This window comes from Chiloscyllium plagiosum, chromosome 27 (assembly GCF_004010195.1).
Source record: "Chiloscyllium plagiosum isolate BGI_BamShark_2017 chromosome 27, ASM401019v2, whole genome shotgun sequence".
NCBI classification, from domain to species: Eukaryota; Metazoa; Chordata; class Chondrichthyes; order Orectolobiformes; family Hemiscylliidae; genus Chiloscyllium; species Chiloscyllium plagiosum.
Genome location: NC_057736.1, coordinates 4,211,789 through 4,232,572, shown reverse-complemented (window position 1 = coordinate 4,232,572; position 20,784 = coordinate 4,211,789). Strand labels below are relative to the sequence as shown.

At 43.0% G+C, this 20,784-nt stretch overlaps 1 protein-coding gene and 1 non-coding gene across 8 annotated transcripts in view; both read right to left on the bottom strand.

The window, feature by feature from the left end:
* The window catches only part of LOC122563483 (polycomb protein SCMH1-like), a 188,539-nt gene that overhangs the window by 24,855 nt on the left and 142,900 nt on the right, over nucleotides 1-20,784 (bottom strand). The window lies entirely within an intron of this gene.
* trnas-uga lies at nucleotides 15,591-15,672 on the bottom strand. The gene has a single exon. It is a non-coding gene; the product is annotated as a tRNA-Ser (tRNA).

Here is a 20,784-nt window from a genome sequence, read left to right as displayed (position 1 = left end):
TCTATTTTGATTTAGTCCGTACCCTCCCCTTCACTGTTTTGATCACACAGCACTGTCCTTTGATGTGAAGGGCAGTGTTTGTCACTGGCCACCCGGGTGTTTTCCTATCTTCCTGGTGGTGGAAATTGAATAAAGATTCGTGCACTTTGTGTCTTTCACTATATAAAAAAAAACAACCAGGTGATTACTGGATTGGTTGTGCCAGAAGCTGTGTAATAACTAGAGAAGCCAGGTTCATCATCTATCCTTTCTACATCAGTGTGTCAACTGCTAGGACTTGAACTTGAGGACTTTTAACAATGGCTTCCCAACTCTTTTGTGTTCTCCTTTTTATTTTGCTTTATCTCATGCTTGTCAACATGGTGCATTTTAAAATTAAAATCAATTTGGTTAAGCGTGATCTCTTCATTCAATGGTTGGATGCCCCTTGCCAAGGCCAGTTCAAGGACTTTATAGCACTCTGTAGTCACTCACTAGATGCTTATTCACAAGCATCAAAAGTTCTGAGAACTCTGCATGCAACTCCCAACTTAAGACAATTTGAATTTCTGAAGTTACTAACAACTGGATGAACCATCTTGTTTGTTTGTTTGATCTGCTGATTGTGAAAAAAAAACAACCAGGAGATTCCACCCGGGTGTTTTCCTATCTTCCTGGTGGTGGAATTTGAATAAAGATTCATGCACTTTGTGTCTTTCACTGTGTCTCACACCTGCACACACACACACCATGGGTGCTGGGGAAAAAATAAGCACTACCGCACTTAGGTGGTAGTGTGGGGGTTAAATTAAAAAATATATATATAAATATAAAAAAAAGAACAAGCCTGCATTGCACTTTGTCGAGAAGGGCACTGCTTGTCACTGGCCGGTCTGGTGTTTGCCTATCTTGAGAGTTGGATCAATGTGAGAGTGTGTGTACGTACGTGCAAGGACTCTCCAGAAGGAAGAAAGAACAACCAGGAGCGGCTCAGCATTGCCCTTTGATGTGAAGGGCACAGCTTGTCACTGGCCACTCGGGTGTTTCCTATCTTCCTGGTGGTGGAAATTGAATAAAGTTTCGTGCACTTTGTGTCTCTCACTGTGTCTCACACCTGCACACACACACACACCATGGGTGCTGGGGAAAAAATAAGCACTACCGCAGTTAGGCGGTAGTGTGGGGGTTAATTTTAGAATAAAAAAAAATAAATAGGGACTTGCCCTTTGATGAAAAAAAAATAAACAGGGAATTATCACAGAAAAAAAAAACAACCAGGAGATTCAGAATCTCCTCAGTTCAGGGACTGACAGTTCAGTTCCGTGTTGGCTGGCCAGCCACAGCCAGTGTACTGTACACATGTAAATAAAGGATGACTTGGTGACAGGACACTGGCCTCTGTGCAGTTATTTCAGCAGGCTTTAGAGGGATACGGGCCAAATGCTGGCAAATGGCATCAGGTCAGATTGGGATGTCTGGTCGGCGTGGACAAGTTGAACCGAAGGGTCTGTGCTGCATGTCTCTGACATCTTGAGATCATGAAAGGTGCTAGTGAAATGCAAGTCTTTCTCTTTGACTCATCCACCATGGAGTAAGAGCAATTGCTATCTCAGAACCAAAAGCTGCGAAATGGATTTTGTGCAAAATTAAAGCTGTCGGCATAGTAGCCACGTGTGTGCACTTTGTTTGACATTTTCACAAGTTCTGCTCAAACCCATTCAAGAGCCTCACACATCTGGAATTAAACACTACATGCATCATACTGAATCTAATGTGCTGTGTGAACTCTGCGAGTAGTTCAACAGCAGACTGATTATACCACTAGAGCTTTCATGTGAGGCAATAACCCAAGGCATTCAATCTGAACAGAGAAAGTCCCCATAGTATTACTGGACCATAGGGTTACTCTCTCATTAGAGAGAGGGAGAGAGAGAGAGAGAGATGACTGGTGGTGGTTTAACCTGAGGGTCACCATTGCCTCAGGCGAGGGGAGAGGTTAAACAGGAGAGTTTTTCATGGTAACCTCAGCCGGTGTGGGAATTGAATTCATGCTATTGGCACAACTCATCAGCCATCTTGCCAACTGAACTAAATGATCCCCCTGCAACAACATCAGGCACAATGAGTCTCAAGGTTAACATGTGAACAAGCTACGAGGGACAAATGCAACGTTAAATCGAGGAATCAAAATGTGTCTACGACAGAAGTGTAAAGATGTAACTTTAATGTCAATGAATGAGTTTACCACCACATCATAATCTCATAATTGAGATCCTTCGAGACTTAAAATAGCCAGCTGTACTTTACAGGGTGAGGTAAAGCTGTTTGTAGACCATTTAATCCTCCCCCACCCTTTTAAAACGATGGCACAGTTTAGTTTGCTATTTGGGAAACATAACTCTTTCAAGTGACAAGGTCAAGATGTTCTGTAGCAAAGCAACACTCAGTAAGTGGAGTAAGGAAGCTGACTTAAACGGAGAGAAGATATACAGAATCTAGGTGTAAAGCATTATACATGTTATATATAAAATCTGATGTAAAAATAATCAAATGAATACAAGGCTGGGTGTCTTACAGACTAAAACCAAAGCTGTTCACATTATCCATCACAGGTTGTTAGACTTTTTGTTGAGAGCATTTAATTACCAGCATCAAGTCTATTTGATACATCACCTTATGTGGATTTCTGGCTCAAAACATGCATCAACCAGCATCATTCTATAAGATACAAATAGGCAGAGTCTGTGCTGCCAGCTGTTTCCAGATTTAAAAAATGCTATAGTCAGCATGCTTCCATAATCAAATGTCATTGTCTGACGTGCTATTTAATCCTACAATATTGAGAGCTTAATTCACTTCTACACAAGGACAGCACTTCATCTTTGCAAACTTGGTGACAACTCAAGGTCACTTGAAGATGTCTACACACTGCTCAATTTCTCACTGCAGTCTCCTGAACAATGATTTAAATTTAATCCAGAAACAGCAGACTGTGAATGAAACTTAAGTCAAGGAGAGATTGAGAAAGAGTCATAGCAATCGTACGTAACAAAAAATGTTATTTCTGTCAAATGTGCAAGGCTGTATGGCCCCAGAACTGATAAAGATGAGGGACCACTGGCCTCTGGGATCAGACTGGTCAAAATGACATAGCATCAAACATCCCTAGAGACACCACAGTGAGCCATCAGAAAAATAGTATTTGCGCGAGCAAATGTATGGATCAGCAGATCAATTGGTGTAGACCTGGGGCTGTTGATAGTTCCACAGGTACAAACGTGAGGCAACGCAGAGCAACTTTGGAGTTAAGAAAGCCCTTCTAAATGCAAGTAGCAGGATTCATCGCACACAACAACTGCCTCAGGAACAGTAAATTCCACACATCAAATTCCACATTGATCTGGCTGAAATGATTCCTCACGTCAGGAAAATTTAGCTCCCGTCAGTCAGGTCAAACAGAGAGATGCTTTTAAATGATCCTGTTTGTTCTGATGGTACAGGGAGAAACATGATTGTTGCTGCTTCTCCTTAAGATTGGGAATTGCCACCATTTCTGAATATTTTATGCACAGAAAGATCCAAATTGCATCCAAACACATCTCACCTGAGCATGGACCCCAGAGGGAGCAGACTAGATGAACTTTCAACTCTCAAGAGTGCAACAATATTCACACTGGATGGGGATTGCTTTGTGGTATTATCATCAATAGCTTTAAATTGAGGGGTGATAGATATAGGACAGATGTCAGAGGTAGTTTCTTTACTCAGACAGTAGTAAGGGTTTGGAATGCTTTACCTGCAACAGTAGTAGATTCACCAACTTTAAGTACATTTAAATCGTCATTGGACAAGCATATGGACGTACATGGAATAGTGTAGGTTAGATGGGCTTCAGATTGGTATGACAGGTTGGTGCAACATCGAGGGCCGAAGGGCCTGTACTGCGCTGTAATGTAATGTTCTATGTTCTATATGTTCTATGTTCTAATCCAGACACCCAGATAATATTCTGGAGACACGGGTTTGAATCCCACATTTCAATAAAACTTTGAAATTAAGAGGCTAATGATGACCCATTATCGATTGTCAGGAAAAACCCATTTGATTCACTAATGCCCTTGCAGGAAGGAAATCCGCCACCTATTTCTGGTCTGACCTACATGTGGCCTGAGACCCATAGCAATGTGGTTAACTCTTAATTTCTCTGTGGGCAATTAGGGATGGGCAATTGAACTCATTGACTATCTCCTCTTTGAGCTATGGGAGTTGTGCATCTATATGACATGGGTCAGAGTAATTGTAAATGATAAACAAACTGAGGCAGACAACTCACTGAGATCATACAGTGGTGTGTAGCCATCACTCTCACAAGACTACGTAGAATCAGAGAGTCAACAGACCCTTTCGCCTAACCAGTCCACACCAGCCATGTTCCCAAACTAAACTAGTCCCACCTGCCTGTGCTCATCCTATATCCTTCCAAGCCCTTCCTATTCATGTACTTATCCAATTGTCTTTTAAACATTGTAGCTGTCTGCATCCACCACTTTCTCTGGCAGTTCATTCCACACATGAACAACTCTGTGTAAAAAGGTTGCCCCTTAACATTCTACACTCCAGAGAAAAAGTCCCAGCCTTTCCAGTCTATTTTTACATCACAATCCCTCCATTCCTGGCAACATCCTGATAAATCTTTTCTGAATCCTCTCCAGTTTAATAATATCTTTCCTATAACAGGACACAGTACCTCAGAAGAGGCCTCACCAATGTCCTGTGCAACCTCAACATGACGTCCCAACTCCTATGCTGAAAGGTCTGAGCAATGAAGGCAAGCGTGCTAAACACCTTCTTAACCACCCTGTCTACCAGTGTAGCGTTAATTTCAAAGAATTATGTACCTGAACCTGGGTATCTCTGCTCTACAACACTACCCAGGGCCCTTCCATTAACTGTATAAGTCCTGCCCTTATTTGTTTTACCAAAATACAATACCTCCCATTTATTCAAATTGAACTCCATCTGCCACTCCTCAGTCCATTGATCCATTTGATCAAAATCTCTTTGTAATCTTAGATAACCTTCTTCCCTGTCCAGTAGACCACCAATCCTGGTATTATTTGCAAACCGATTAATAATAGTCTATATTGTCATCCAAATATCCAACAAAGCAACTCAGCATTTCACTTGTTGGTGACATTGCAAACATTATATGAGATAATAACACTTTATAAAGAGAGTTACTAAATTGATGTTGGTCGACTCTGATATACAGCTGGTAAACTTCCTACCTCCCTTACCAGTACAGCTTTACTCTAAGTGACCTTGCACTCTCTATAGTAGATGGGTAGCTTTAACCAAACACAGATGAACATTACAGAGTTGCAAATGTGGTGCTGGAAAAACACAGCAGGTCGGGCAGCATCCAAGAAGCAGGAGAATTGACGTTTCGGGCCTTAGCCCTTCATCAGGTGAACAGTACGCGAGAATATAGTCATAGAGTCATAGAGATGTAAAGCATGGGAACAGACCCTTCGGTCCAACTCGTCCATGTCGACCAGAAATCCCAACCCAATCTAGTCCCACCTGCCAGCACCCGGCCCATATCCCTCCAAACCCTTCCTATTCATATACCCATCCAAATGCCTCTTAAATGTTGCAATTGTACCAGCCTCCACCACATCCACTGGCAGCTCATTCCATACACGCACCACCCTCTGCGTGAAAAGGTTGCCCCTTAGGTCTCTTTTATATCTTTCCCCTCTCACCCTAAACCTATGCCCTTTAGTTCTGGACTCCCCAACCCCAGGGAAAAGACTTTGTCTATTTATCCTATCCATGCCCCTCATAATTTTGTAAATCTCTATAAGGTCCCCACCCTTCAGCCTCCGACGCTCCAGGGAAAACAGCCCCAGCCTGTTCAGCCTCTCCCTGTAGCTCAGATCCTCCAACACTGGGAACATAAAAGCATCTTAAGGATTAACACTGTAAAAAAATAGGAAACAGAAGCAGGAGGCCATTCAGCCCTTCAAGTCAACAAACCATTCAGTAAGATTGTGGCTGATCTTCTGTGGGAACACTGTTTTCGTGCATTATCTCAATATTCCTCGATGTTTTTAAATGTGTCTACCGATTTCAGTTTTAAAAATGGCCAATGACTGAGCATCTACACTCTGGTGTAGAGAACTGGAAACATTTATGACCCTTCAAGTAAAGAGATTCCTCCACATCTCAGTCCTCAATGGTCTACCTCTTACTCTCCCACTCTGTTTTCTGCTCGAGACCATTCTGAGCCAGGGGAAACATCCTTTCTGCATCTACCCTGCTAGAGGCTTTCAAGAATTTACGTTCGTAAGAAATCACACCTCATTCTTCTAAACTCCGGAAAATGTAGTCTCAGTCTATGTAATCTGACTTCAGAGGACAATTCCTCCATTGCAGGAATTAGTTTGATGAATCTCTATGGAAAAATATCTTTTGGTAAGTAAGGAAGCCAAAACTGTAAACGATAGAGCAGCTGTGGTTTTATCAAGTCAGGCACCATTACTCCCATACTGAGATCCTCTTATGATAAAGACTGACATACCACCTGCCTACGTTAGCTGAGGCATAGAGTTTAAAAGCAGTGGGGTTATGATGGAATAGTGTAAAATCTTGGTTAGGTCACAGCTAGAGTACTGTGTGCAGTTCTGGAAGCCACATAATAGGAGGGATGTGATTGTACCTGATAGAGTTCAGAGATTTACCAGGATGTTGCCTGGGCTGGAGGGTTTCAGTTATGAAAAGAGATTGGACAGACTGCGATTATTTGCCTCAGAGCAGAAGAGATTGAGAGGAGAAGTGATTGAGATGGATTTAAATTGTGAGAGGCATAGATAGAGTAGATAGGAGGAACGTTTCTGTTTGGTGGAGGGATCAATGAGCAGGGAACACAGATTTAAGGTAAGGGACAGGTAGTTTAAAGGGGATGTGAGGAAAGCTTTTTGCACCCCAGAGGATGTTTTGAATCTGGAACTAACTGCATGTAAGGGCAGCAGAGGTAGAAATCCTCACAACATTTAAGGAGCAATTAGAATTAGGTTTTATCATCACTTTATTTAGATGCGTATTTGTGATGTCAAGGCTCACAAGACTATGGGCCAAATGCTGGATAATGGGATTAGAATGGTTAGGTGGGTGTTTTTGACGAGCATGGACATGATGGACTGAAGGACTTTGTTCTGTGCTGTAGACCTCTTTCAACTCTGCCTTCTTATTTATTTGTTGTACCTGCATGTTAACTTTCAGTGATTCACGAACAAGGACACTGAGGTCCCTTTGAAAGTCAACACTTGCATTCCTCTCACCATTTAAGAAATGTCTTGTATTTCTGTTTTCTTAAGGATGTGGATAATCCCACAATTTTCCACATTGAATGCCATTTGCCCAAGTTCTTGCCCATGCACATAGCCTCTCCAAATCCCCTTGGCACATCTTTGCATCCTCTTCACAACTCACACATTCCCCCCTAGTTTTGAGCCATCTGCAAACATGGAAATATTACTTAATCCTCACATCCAAGTTATTGATCTAAACTGCAAACAGTCAGGGCCCAAGCATTGATCCTTAGAGTCCCTGACTAGTCACAGACTGCCAATCTGAAAATGGCCCATTTATTTCTGTCCACTGACCAGTTCCCAATCTATGTCTCAGTACATATCCCCCCCAATCTTATGTGATTTAATTTTATTTACTAACCTCTTTGGTTAGATGAGAGTAAACCAGTTGATGGGGTGTATATGGATTTCAGCAAGGCATTCGATAAGATACCCACAATAGGCTATTGTACAAAATGCAGAAGAATGGGATTGTGGGAGGTATAGCAGTTTGGATCAGTAATTGGCTTGCTGACAGAGGATGGTGGTTGATGGGAAATGTTCATCCTGGAGTCTAGTTACTAGTAGTGTACCGCTAGGGTCGGTGTTGGGTCCATTGCTGTTCGTCATTTTTATAAACGACCTGGATGAGGGCGTAGAAGGGTGGTTAGTAAATTCGCAGACGGCACTAAGGTCAGTGGAGTTGTGGATAGTGACGAAGGATGTTGTAGGTTACAGAGAGACATAGATAAGCTGCAGAGCTGGGCTGAGAGGTGGCAAATGGAGTTTAATGCGGACAAGTGTGAGGTGATTCACTTTGGTCGGAGTAACCGGAATGCAAAGTACTGGGCTAATGGTAAGATTCTTGGTAGTGTAGATGAGCAGAGAGATCTCGGTGTCCAGGTACACAGATCCTTGAAAGTTGCCACCCAGGTTGACAGGGTTGTTAAAAAGGCATACAGTGTTTTAACTTTTATTAATGGAAGGATCGAGTTCCGGAACCATGAGGTTATGCTGCAGCTGTACAAAACTCTGGTGCGGCCACACTTGGAGTATTGTGTACAGTTCAGATCACCGCATTATAAGAAGGATGTGGAAGCTTTGGAAAGGGTGCAGAGGAGATTTACTGGGATGTATGGAGGGAAGGTCTTACGAAGAAAGGCTGAGGGACTTGAGGCTGTTTTCGTTGGAGAGAAGATAATCAGAGGGTTAGATAGGGTGGACAGGCAGAGCCTTTTTCCAAGTATGGTGACAGCGAGCACGAGGGGGCATAGCTTTAAATTGAGGGGTGATAGATATAGGACAGATGTCAGAGGTAGTTTCTTTACTCAGAGAGTAGTAAGGGTATGGAATGCTTTGCCTGCAACGGTAGTAGATTCACCAACTTTAAGTACATTTAAGTTGTCATTGGACAAGCATATGGATGTACATGAAATAGTGTAGGTTAGATGGGCTGCAGATTGGTACGACAGGTCGGTGCAACATCGAGGGCCGAAGGGCCTGTACTGCGCTGTAATGTTCTATGTTCTTTGACCTTGTCAAAAACTTTCTAAAGATCTACATATACGGTGGGCTTCCGCTTACCTATACTGACAGTCAAATCCTCAAAACATAACAGACTTGCTAAATATGATTTTTCTTTTATAAATCCCTGTTGAGTATGTCCAGCTCTACCATTGTAACTGATAGCCTGATGTTACACCATGTTTACAGTTAACAAGATGGGAATTAACCTGAGCTATTTTCATCCCAAGTTTAAACTTCACAAAGGATTCAGAACATTTCCACAACCTCATTCCACACCTCAGAAATCAGGCTGTAGCAGGCACAGTTACACATTAATTTGAATAATGAATTAAATCAAGACGGTTTTTGTCTAATACAAAAAGCAAAACATGGCAGATGCTGGAAATCTGACATAAAAACCAAAATGCTGGAAATACACAGAAAAATTCTTTGGACCAAGAAAGGGAGTTAACGTTCTGGGATAATAACCTTTCATCAGAACTGAGAAGAGTGGTTATCTCAAGCTTTTTACTCATTTCAAAAATATATTGGATGACAGAATTGGTTACAGGGCAGAAGGAGACCATTGTGCCCATTGTACTCACACCAATTCAGAACACTACACTTAAGAAGAGTGAATAAGACTCCGACAGGACAGTCTGCTATAACGCGTGTTTCGTCAATGCGAATTGGCGATAATGCAAATGATGAATTGTAGATGCAGTTTGGATAATGCGAACTATACTATAGGTATAGCGATTTTCTATTGGCGATCTTCTACCACATGATTTTCTGTTGTGGCTTTCCATAGTGCAATTTTCTGTAGCATAAGGTTGCAGTGGAACACAACTGTCACATTATAGCAGAATGACCTGTACCAGATAATGACACTTCTGCCAATCAAAAGACAGGTTTCTGTTGCACACATCTGAAGTTGCACTGTTAGCAAAAAAAAACGTTAGCACCTTGAGGCTCTGTTAACAATCCAGCACAGGCAGGAGTCGGGTCAAGGAGGATGAAACAGAACTGAATTGTGAGAAGAGCAAAACAAGAGGATCTGACGCTGATTAGCATTGCCGCAAAATGTTCTTGGCATATCAAAAAAAGTCTACTTCATGCTCCACTTGAAAGGTGACTGACGGTTTTGCATGCAATACAAGAGATATCCCTCTCAGCTTGGGATGCTGCACACAAGGGAAGAAAATGTTACTGAACTAATTACTGAAAGCAGACTGCAAGACTCCCAATTGACAACAGGCATTTGTTTTGACTTAAATTGATTTTTGAGAAAAACAAGAAATAAGACACAGAATGGGCACACTTGTCCATTGTATCACAAAACAGCAATGGTTAATGACCCCAGGGCCACAACCTGCCAGGTTCTGGCACCTTTATTTCTTTTTGTGCTGTGTTTGTGGGTTCATGTCCCACTCCAGGTCATGAGCACAAAAATCGCAGGTTGCTCTCCGATGCACTACTCAGGGGGCACTGAATTGTCACAGATGCCATTTTCTGACTGAGATTTTAATGTGAGACCCTGTGTACATTTTTCAAAGAACAGCAGTGATGCCCTGGCTAATATTTAGATCTGAATCAACATCACAAACAAATGCTTATCTGGTTGTGCTCAAAATACATGAGGGCGGTGGTTGGACTTGAACTGAAACTGAACTGAACTTGCCACATAAACATTCTGACTGGAAGAGTTGTGTCCAGTGACTGTTCTTCAGAATTGACAGCAGCAAGAAAAGTTGATACTTATACTGACAATAAAGTGTGGGGTGTTAACAAGTGAATGGTTAGGTCAAGACAGAGCTGAGACAGAGAGAAGTAAAAGGTAGGCAGACAGAGGGATTGTTGATAGTAAGCCAGAGAAGAGGAGAAGCTATACAGCTGATAATGGGGGCTATAAGAAGTTGAAAATGGGTTGGCTGTGCTAAAAGCAACCCATTTCATGAGAGGACTCTGGGGGTGTGGGGATGGGTAAGAGACATGGATAGAGATGTTTGTGCTCTGACATTGTTAAACTCAATGTTGGCTTCTAAAGACTGTAGGAGGAGAAAGTGAGGACTGCAGATGCTGGAGATCAGAGCTGAAAATGTGTTGCTGGAAAAGTGCAGCAGGTCACTGTAACTGTAAAGACTGTAACTTGCTGAAGTGGAAGATGGGGTGTTGTTCCTCTAGCTCACGTTGAGCTTTTATCAAAGTTGTAAAAGGGATTAGCGAATACACCTGGTAAACAAGACCCAACTGTTGAGAATGCTTTCCTTTTGACAGGACCTCACCATTCTTTAAAACAAAAGTTTCACCGCTGGGGAGGCAGTAAAGGGGAACAAATCTGTACCGTGCTACTTGGCTGTGGAAAGGTGGTGTATGTCAATTGTATATATTACATGGAGGTGATTTGAAGGTAAGAGTTGCACTGACAATCTTGAGTCAGTGAGGCAATGGACCTGGAGGATAAAGTCACTTCTTGCTGCTAGAAATGCTCATTAGGTCATAACTAATAAGGTTGCAAAGACTCATTTTGAGCAAGTCTTTATTTTGATAGCAATTATCTTAAAGGGTTATTGCTATTAAATAGATTGTGCTCTGCAGTCCTGATTTTATAAAAACATTCACTTAAAAAAACATTCAGATTACTCCTTGATTTTAGCCTGTTTTTGCAATGGGTATCACACTTGCTAAAGTGAAAAGAACATTGGCACAACAGAGAAGATGGGATGGAAGTGGCTCTTGACTTGTCTCGTTTATCAGGATATAAGATTTCTTGTGGTACAGTGGTAGCATCTCTACTTCTGGGTCGGGAGATCTGGGTTCAAATCCCATCTGCTCCAGCGATAAGCAACAAAGTCACTGAACAGGTTGATTCAGAAATATCTATGATGGGGAATACTTATATCAAACAGGCCTCCAGTTGAATAGTTTCAATTGGCTGTGTTCATAGCCATTTCTTCAGTGTTATTGAAGAATTTCATCGAGGGGCACAGAATGGAGTTTCCTCTTTAATTTTCAAGAGACAGGTATGCTCAGTCAGATCAACACCTAAATCATAACAATTGTCAAGACCCACACGTCAACCACAGAATATAACCCATCCAATTACAAAACAGAACAAGGCCATTCAGCCCAACCAGTCTGTGCTGGTGTTTATACTTCACAAAAATCTCCTCAAAATCCATCTACCTCACTCTACAACAGGTCAGAACCCCAAATACTTACAAATGTATGTATTAAACTTTGAATTAAAAACCTGTGCATTTTTTTTTAAAAAAGCCTTATTATTCAGTAGCTGTCTTGAAAAAAACCATGTGTGGGATTATCCCGAGTTTCAAGGGAAAGTACAAAATGTCACATCTGAACTGTCAAGGAAATTTCAAACACTGACAAAGGGAGAGATGTCATTCGAAAACTGAGTAATGAATGGGGGTTTTCATACAGAGAGCTACCATAGATGCAATGGTATCTCTAGCTTACAACAGCCATTCTAAATAGAAAAAGGTCAAAAGCCCCAGTTACAATCTGGATACTAAGATGAGGGAGGTCATCCATTACTGAAGAAGTTCTCTCTTTTTTTATGGCTGCATCCTTCCAAATATTTATTCGGAGGAAATTTCTGACATCAGATGTCAGGCCAATAAGTTAGCAGCAGTAGAGGAATTAGGAGAGGTGAGGATGAACTGTGATCCCCTACATTCCCTTCCAAACATCAACCTTCAACAAAAAAAAACAAAGAAGTGTGGATGCTGGAGATCTGAAACAAAAACAGACAGTGCTGGAGAAACTCAGCAGGTCTGGCAGCATCTGTGGGGAGAGAATGAGAGTTCGAGCTTGAATCCTGAAATTTGACTCTGATCAACCTTCCACATAAAGGTTCTGCATCAATTGGACTTCACAGTCCCAATTCTGGACAATTTCCAAAGACTGGAAAATATTTCAAGAAGCATTGATCAGAACAAATTCAAAATTCTGGCTTTTTCCCATGCGGAAAGTGAGTTTGGTTGGCATAGTGGTTAGCACTGCTGCCTCACAGCACCATGAACCCAGGTTCAATACCACCCTAGGGTGACTGTGTGAAATTTACACATTCTCCTCTTGTCTCCATGGGTTTCGTCCGGGTGCTCCACAGTCCAAAGGCAAACAGGTTAGAGTGGATTGGCCATGCTAAGTTGTTCATAGTATCCAGGGACATGCAGCCGAGGTAGATTAGCCATGGGAAATACAGGGACAGGATAGGTAGGTGGGTTTGGGTGAGATGCTGTTTGGAGGGTCAGTGTGGACTTGATGGGCCAAATGGCCTGCTTCCATACTGTAGGGATCCTAAGAGTCAGCTTTGGATTTTGGACCTTCCTGATTTATCCCTTTTGGCCCATTTTACAGCGTCCTCAGGGGAACCTGTCACATGAAGTACTTACTAGGAAGTGACAGTAAGCCATGGATAAAGACTGCTCTCTCAACCTGTTTGGTGTAATAATAATACTGTTCCTTTTCGCTCTGATGAGATGACTGAGATCAGAGCCTCACTTTGCAGCTCCCACACAAAATGTTTTATCAACAGACTGCCATCAGAACAAAATCCACTCAAATCCCGTTGCCTCATTTGATATCTGAAAGAGAAAAGGTCTCAATTCTTTGCTCACAACATCAGAAAACAGGACCTTCTTTGTCACATGATCTGATCTGAACAAAGAACAGTTTGATTAGAAAAGTCAGGATTTAATAAGAACCATTCTTATCTCAGACTCTCGGAATCAGAAACTACTGAAGTCCATCTTTCAAAACATATCCTAAGTGTGCTGCATGGACAGTTTTGGCAGGGGGTTGGTGTGAGGAGAAGGTTGTGTTGTGGTACAGGTATCACCACAACACATGGCCCAAGAACACTGACTGTGTTGCAATAAATACGTAACACGGTGGACTGCTTTAGATTTATAAGGCACACATGAATGAAATAAAATTGTATTATTTGGCACACTTTGCAATTTTCCATGGCCATTGTTAATTAGAGCATTTCTATCACAGGGAGAGTACTGTTGCAGAATAGAACAAAAATTGAAGTTCTTCAAAACCACATGTTTATTAGGTATTACCTTTCAAATGTTAAAGAAAAGGTTAAATTCAACATTTGACAAAGCAAGAGGGAGAAATGAAAATACAATAAAACACAAGTTTCCCATTGCTTACTCTCTAGGCTGTGAAAGACCATTTCATCGGCACAGCTCCCACACAATCATGAGAGTGAATACATGGGCTGTTCTGGGTTGAGATAGAATACAGAGCAGTACAAAGCACACAAACAATACCTGGAGTTCAACACTGTTGACTGAGAAGATATCAAGAAGTCTGTGGCTGGCGTTTTGCTGAACAATTCGAGGATCGTCCAACCATGTTCGGATTGTAATCTGTAAAGCTGCTCTCTCCACCACTTCTTAACAAGAGTGTGACCTGGCTCTTTACATCCCGCACTTCCCCCTCCCCCCCACCCCCACCCCTCTCTCTCACACACACACACATTCTCAGCTGGAAATGTGACAAATCATAAATACTGCAAAACAGCTGGCCGTACTATCCAGCCTCATTTAAAACCACTCCCAGTAGAGTCAGAAACTTTGTTTCCTCAAAACACGAGACAGTGTAAATTTGGCTCAAGTGTATCCAACACCTGGATGAGACCATAATAAAGACTGCCGTTATTTCTAATCTATCCTCACAACTGCCTGTGTTCACAGCAGCTCCTCCTGATACATTACTAGCCTTGAACTGTCTGCTCTAACTGGAGTTATCCATTGTTCCATGACTCCCACCTTTCTGTAACCAGTTCAGCGTTTATCCAGCCAACTGATCCAAGACCAAATCTGCAAGGAGGAGTCAGTGACAGTGTCTATGTGACTCCCCCCCACCTTGCCTAACACGTACACACACAAATTCTGATTTCTCTCCACAGATCCTGACAGGCCTGCTGAGCTTCTCTAGCAATTTCTCGTTTTATTCAGGAGGCCTTTTGCCCACTCATATCTTCATTTACAACTGGAGGAAATATGAGACTGTCGGAAAGGCGTGAAACAGAGAGCAGCAGGAAAACACAAGCTTGTATTTTAATTAAACACTTTCTGTGTTCCTCAGTCTGCTTCTCTGCTGCAAAAAAAGGTCAAGTTTTTCCAGCTTGCTTTGCTCCCCTTTTGGAGCCTGCAGATAAACTTATGTCTTTTAAAATTCACTCACTTTATTGTCCTCAAGAAAATGGTGGTGAGCTGTTTTCTTGAGTCAATGCAGCCCATGTGCTGTAGGTAGATGTACAATGCATTAGGAAGCGAGTTCAAGGAAGTTGACCCAGTGACTGTGAAGGAATGGCAATATATTTCCAAATCAGGATGGTGAGCGGCTTGGAGGGGAACTTGCAGGTGGTGGTAGATTAGATTACTTACAGTGTGGAAACAGGCCCTTCGGCCCAACAAGTCCACACCACCCCGCCGAAGCGCAACCCACCCAGACCCATACATTTACCCCTTACCTAACACTACGGGCAATTAGCATGGCCAATTCACCTGACCTGCACATCTTTGGACTGTGGGAGGAAACCGGAGCACCCGGACGAAACCCACGCAGACACGGGTAGAACGTGCAAACTCCACACAGTCAGTTGCCTGAGGCGGGAATTGAACCCGGGTCTCTGGCGCTGTGAGGCAGCAGTGCTAACCACTGTGCCACCGTGCCGCCCACAAAGCAGAGAATATCGTGAAGTTCACGCTCATTCGTAGTTGATAGGACTCGAACCTGCATGGGAATACCCCAATGGATTTCAAGTCCATCGCCTTAACCACTCGGCCACAACTACAGATTAAGGTGTTCCCAAGTATCTGCTGCCCTTGTCCTGAGCAGCCACGGGATTGCTAAGCCTTGCTGAAATGCTGTAGTTGGTGGTGGATGTAGTACCAATCAAGCTGCTGCTTTCTCCTGGATAGTGCCAAGGTTCTAGAGTGCTGTTGGAGCTGCACTCACCCAGGCAAGTGGGCAGTATTCCATCATACTGCTGATTTGTGCCTTGCAGATGGTGGACAGGCTTTGGGGAGTCAGGATGTGAGTTACTCACCACAGATCATTCTATATCTGTTTGAAAACTGCATATTTAACTGAAAGCATTTTTCTCTCTTCTTCATGGCCAACACACCTGGTGCATTGTTAATATTTTCCAGTTCTGAAGAAAGGTCATTGATCTGAAAATGTCAACTGTTTGTCTCTCCACGGATGCTACCAGATCTGAATATTTCCAGCATTGTCTGTGTTACTTCAACTTTCCAAAACTTGCACTATTCTGCTTTAATTGTTTTTTTTTCATTTTGATTTTCTGTTTTTCCAATCTTCCCCTGTTTTCCAAAGGGTTTCACAACCAATGAAGCATGTTCTTACTGCAATGAAAAAATGTAGCAGATAATTTGCACACAGCAAGCTCCCACAAAAGGCAAAGTGAGAATGACCTGGGAATCTGTGTTTGTGATGTTGCCTGAGGAACAATTTTGATTAGAACATCAAGGAGAACTCGTCTGCCCTTCGTCAAAGTAGCACCAATATAGGATCTTTTATACTAACTCTAGATGACAGGCGTGCACTCAATTCAATGCCTCTTCTAAGAAACTGTACCCTTAACAGTCCAACACTCCCTCTTTACCACTTAAGTCCAGATCACTGAGCTCCTCTCCTGCAGTGGGATTTGAATGTACAACTTTCTGACTCAAAGGCACAAGTATTACTCACAGTGGCTAGCACTGCTGCCTCACAGCGCCCAGGGACCTGGGTTCGATTCCCGCCTTGGGTGACTGTGTGGAGTTTGCACATTCTCCCTGTGACTGCAGGGTTTCCTCTGGGTGCTCTAGCTTTCTCCCACAGTCACAAAGATGTGCAGGTTAGGTGGATTGGTCATGCTAAATTGCCCATTGTGTTAGGTGCATTACTCAGAGGTAAATATAGAGTCTGGGTGGGTTACTCCTTGGAGGGTCGGTGCGTACCTGTTGGGCCAAATGGCCTGTTTCCATATGGTAAGGAATCTAAATCAAATCCAAGGAATCTAAGTTAGCAATGTATTTGTCCAAATACAGTCCGAGATCAAAAATCACACAATACCGGGTTATAGTCCAACAAGTTTATTGCAAATCACAAGCTAGGCGGCACGGTGGTACAGTGGTTAGCACTGTTGCCTCACAGCGCCAGAGACCCGGGTTCAATTCCCGCCTCAGGCGACTGACTGTGTGGAGTTTGCACATTCTCCCTGTGTCTGCGTGGGTTTCCTCTGGGTGCTCCGGTTTCCTCCCACAGTCCAAAGATGTGCAGGTTAAGTGAACTGGCCATGCTAAATTGCCTGTAGTGTTGGTTGAAGGGGTAAAATGTAGGGGAATGGGTCTGGGTGGGTTGCGCTTCAGCAGGTTGGTGTGGACTTGTTGGGCCGAAGGGCCTGTTTCCACACTGTAAAGTAATTTAATCTTTTGAAGTGCTGCCTCTTCATCGGAAAGCTTCTAATTTCAAATAAACCTGTTGGACTATAACCTGGTATCGTGTCACTTCTGACCTTGTCCACCCCAGTTCAACACTGACTCCTCCATGTTAAGACAGTCTAAACAGCTGAAAGAGTAGGATAGAAATTCCAGCAGTAAACTGACAAACAGTGGCATTCTAATTTTGTTTTAAGCAACACACATGCAAGATCAATCGCTCCTCAATCTTAAACTGGATAATTCCAGTGAGCTTTGAAAGGAAGTACTATTGCTAATATCATTGCTTTCATAGAAATATTATTAATATATGTATCGAAGCTTCTTTTTAAAACCGTGGAAGGCATCATGAGGGGATAAACTGGATTTTTATGCAATAATTGCATAACCAGCACCAAACAAAAAGCTGGGACTTCCAAAAGATATCAAATGAGCTCACTGCACTGGATGCATTGCTTCATGGCATCTAGCCAGTATCACAAGAGTTTCACTCTTTGTATTTGACATCTCAGTCAAGAGTGACTGTCCATCAGAGAAAAGTGAATGTGCTGACACAATAATGTTGTAAATTGGTTAGCCCGGAAGATAAATTCCGAAAGTGCAGGAGTCTCCCATGTGCCTGGCGTGGTCAAGTCCCGATAGCAGACATTACAGTTTTTTGCTGCCACACCAGCTGAATTGCTCAATTGTGCTTTTGCAGCTTTCTACCCCTGGGCTATAAGAGAATACGGAACTCTCCAATGCCTTATCCCCTGACTGGCCGTTCTACTGGGAGCTCCTGGAATTCTCCCTCACAATTCTTTTACCTTCTTCACCTATTTTAACAACACCTTTCCAACACCTAGTGTCCTTCAACTTATTTACTTAGTTTCCAACTTCAGTCCCTGCCTGAATCATTGATATTTTACGGGACAGTTTTCTACCTCCCACAAAGCACCTTACACAGTCACTGCCAGTGACTGGCATTGCACATATTTGCTAATCAACCTGTTCAGGGATGTTCTCACATTCTCTGGAGTAAGTAGGACTTGAACCGGGATCTTCTGGTCCAGAACCAGTGGCTCAGTGGTTAGCACTGCTGCCTCACAGTGCCAGGAACCCGGGTTCAATTCCAGTCTTGGGTGACTGTTTGAGTAGAGTTTGCACATTCTCTCCGTGTCTGTGCGGGTTTCCTCCCACAATCCAAAGATGTGCAGTCTAGGTGAAGTGACTGTCCTACATTGCCCATAGCGCTCAGGGATGTATAGGTTAGGTGCATTAGTCAGGGCTAAGTATAGTGTAGGGGAATGGGTCTGGGTGGGTTACTCTTGGGAGAGCCAGTGTGGATTTATGGGGCCGAATGGCCTGTTTCCACACTGTAGGGATTCCATTGAGAAGCAGGGATACTACCACTGTGCTATAAGAGCCTCTACATTTGCTAATTGAGTCATTTTCTAACCAACCTGTGCAGACATATGATTACACATCTCTGAAGGAGGTGGAACTTGAACTGGCCCTCCTAGTTCAGAGATATGGACACTACAACTGCACTTCATGAGCCCCTAACATGGCAAATAAAAAAATTATTAACCTACTTTCTAATATGCTAGTTTTTTTTTGCCTGTTACAGGTTGCACCCTGATACTTTATTAACACCCCAACCTGCCCCCATTTCTGCCCTTTAACCATCTCTCCTGAATGACAGAAAGTAGCTAATGACAACCCACAGAAATATACCACTTCCACTAACAATTCATCACTGGAGTTAGCAGTACACAATGTTCCACTAGCCTGGTTGGCTTTACTCAGCAGTTTTTATATGTATGCTCCAACAAAACATGCCTCTTGAGTAGGGCCTGTAACAACATATCAAGCTTGAGATAGACCTGGAACAGAGACCAAATGAAAAATGTACCCAAAAAGAGGCTTATTAAAGCAGCAGTTCCTTCGGCAATAAGGCATTTTCCATACAGGCTTCCTAAATTGACAGTTTGCAGTTGGCTCTTGGGTCAAAACAGAGCATGGTACGGTGGCTCAGTGGTTAGCACTGCTGCCTCACTGCCTCAGGGACCGGGATTTGATTCCAGTCTCAGGAAATTGTCTGTGTGGGTTCCCACAGTCCAAGTACGTGTAGGTTAGTTGGACTACCCGTAGTGTTCAGAGATGTGCAGTTTGGCTGGATGAACCATGGGAAATGCAGGGTTACACGGATGGGGTGGGATGCCCATACAACACAAAACCTGTGCACTTAGACCATAAGACATAGGAGTGGAAGTAAGGCCATTCAGCCCATCGAGTCCACTCTGCCATTTAATCACAACTCCACTTACCTGCACTCTCCCCGTAGCCCTTAATTCCTTGCAAGATCAAGAATTTATCAGTCTCTGCCTTGAAGACTTTTAACATCCTGGCCTCCACTGCGCTCCATGGCAATGGATTCCACAGGCCCACCACACTCTAGCTGAAGAAATGTCTCCTCATTTCCATTCTAAATTAACCCCTTCTAACTCTAAGGCTGTGCCCACAGGTTCTAGTCTCCCCGCCTAATGGAAACAATTTCCCAACGTCCACCCTTTCTAAGCCATACATTATCTCATAATTTTCTATTAGACCTCCCCTCAAACTTCTAAACTCTAATGAATACAATCCCAGGATTCTCAGCCTTTCATCGTATGTTAGGTTTACCATTCCAGGGATCATCCGTTTGAATCTCTGCTCCAGTGCCAATATGTCCTTCCTGAAGTGTGCGGCCCAAAATTGGACACAGTATTCTAAATGGGGCCTAATCAGAGCTTTATAAAGTCTCAGAATCACATCGCTTCCTTTAAATTCCAACCCTCTTGAGATACATGACAACATTACATTCGCTTTCTTAATCACGGACTCAACCTGCAAGTTAACCTTGAGAGAACCCTGGACTAGCACTCCCAGATCCCTTCGTACTTTGGATTTATGAATTTTCTCACCGTTTAGAAAGTAGTCCATGCCTGTATTCTTTTTTCCAAAGTGCAAGACCTCGCATTTGCTCACATTGAATTTCATCAGCCATTTCCTGGACCACTCTCCTGAACTGTCTAAATCTTTCTGCAGCCTCCCACCTCCTCAGTACTACCTGCCTGTCCACCTAACTTCGTATCATCAGCAAACTTCGCCAGAATGCCCCCAGTTCCTTCATCCAGATCATTAATATATAATGTGTACAGCTGCGGCCCCAACATATCACTTGTCACTAGCTGCCATTCCAAAAAAGAATCTTTTAACCCAACTCTCTGCCTTCTGTCACACAGCCAATCCTTAATCAATGCCAGTAGCTTATCTCGAACACCATGGGCCCTCACCTTACTCAGCAGCCTCCCGTGAGGCACCTGATCAAAAGCCTTTTGGAAGTCTAGGTAGACCACATCCACTGGGTTTCCCCGGTCTAATCTACTTGTTACCTCTTCAAAGAATTCTAACAAGTTTGTCAGGCCTGACTGCCTCCTACT